Genomic DNA, 1,496 nt, shown 5'->3' on the forward strand with positions numbered 1-1,496 from the left:
TCTACAGATTGTTACTGTTTCCATTTGCTGTAAAAGATCAAGCTAAGAGGTGGTTGAATAACCAACCCACAGCAAGCATAAGAACATGGAGACAATTATCAGACAAATTCCTGAATCAATTTTACCCTCCAAAAAGGATGACACAGCTAAGGCTGGACATCCAAGGCTTTAAACAAGAGGATAATGAATCCCTTTATAATGCCTGGGAGAGGTATAGAGGTATGCTAAGGAAATGCCCCTCTGAAATGTTTTCAAAGCGGGTACAGTTAGACATCTTCTATTATGGGCTTACAGAAAAAGCTCAGATGTCTTTAGACCACTCAGCTGGTGGATCTATACACATGAGGAAGACGATTGAAGAAGCTCAAGAGCTCATAGATACAGTTGCTAGAAATCAACATTTATACTCAAGCAGTGAGTCCTCTATAAAAGAAGAAGCTATTGCAGTAACTACTGATACTAACCCTCAAGAACAGATGGTTGAGCTTAATCAGCAATTACTCATGATGACAAAACAGTTAGCAGAATTTAAAGAGATGCTCCAAGAAACTAAAATTGCTAACAAGAATATGGAAGCACAATTAAATTAGACAAGACAGCAACTATCTAAACAGATAACAGAAGAATGCCAAGCTGTTAAAATTAATGAGTGGGAAGACATTGAATGTATCAACTCAAAGCAGCAGAAAGCTAAGAATGGAACAACTGACAGAGGATGACCCACCAACTACCCAAAATCCCTCTGAGGACAGTAAGAGCCCAGAGAGGAATGATTCTGGCGTTCAAACGCCAGAAAAGGGTAAGAAAGTGGCATTAAACGCCCAATGGGTAGCCAATTCTGGCATTCAAACGCCAGATAAGGGTTGCAATCTGGCGTTAAACGCCCAAAAAGCACCCAATCCTGGCGTTCAAATGCCACAAAGGGGTCAGACACTTGCAAGTGCTGATAACAACCCCCTTAAGCAGGCTTCTCCAACCATTTCTGTAGGAAATAAACCTGTAGCAACTAAAGTTGAAGAGTATAAAGCCAAGATGCCTTATCCTCAGAAACTCCGCCAAGAGGAACAGGATAAACAATTTGCTCGCTTTGCAGACTATCTCAGGACTCTTGAAATAAAGATTCCATTTGCAGAGGCACTTGAGCAAATACCCTCTTATGCTAAGTTCATGAAAGAGATCTTAAGTCATAAGAAGGATCGGAGAGAAACTGAAAAAGTTTTTCTCACTGAAGAATGCAGTGAAGTCATATTAAAGAGCTTACCAGAGAAGCTTAAAGATCCTGGAAGCTTTATGATACCATGCACATTAGAGGGTACTTGTACCAAGAAAGCTCTATGTGATCTTGGGACAAGTATCAACCTAATACCTGCATCCACTATCAGAAAGCTTGGCTTGGCTGAAGAAGTCAAACCAACCCGAATATGTCTCCAACTTGCTGATGGCTCCATTAAATACCCATCAGGCGTGATTGAAGACATGATTGTCAAGGTTGGGCC

This window comes from Arachis duranensis, chromosome 1 (assembly GCF_000817695.3).
Source record: "Arachis duranensis cultivar V14167 chromosome 1, aradu.V14167.gnm2.J7QH, whole genome shotgun sequence".
Taxonomy (NCBI): Eukaryota; Viridiplantae; Streptophyta; class Magnoliopsida; order Fabales; family Fabaceae; genus Arachis; species Arachis duranensis.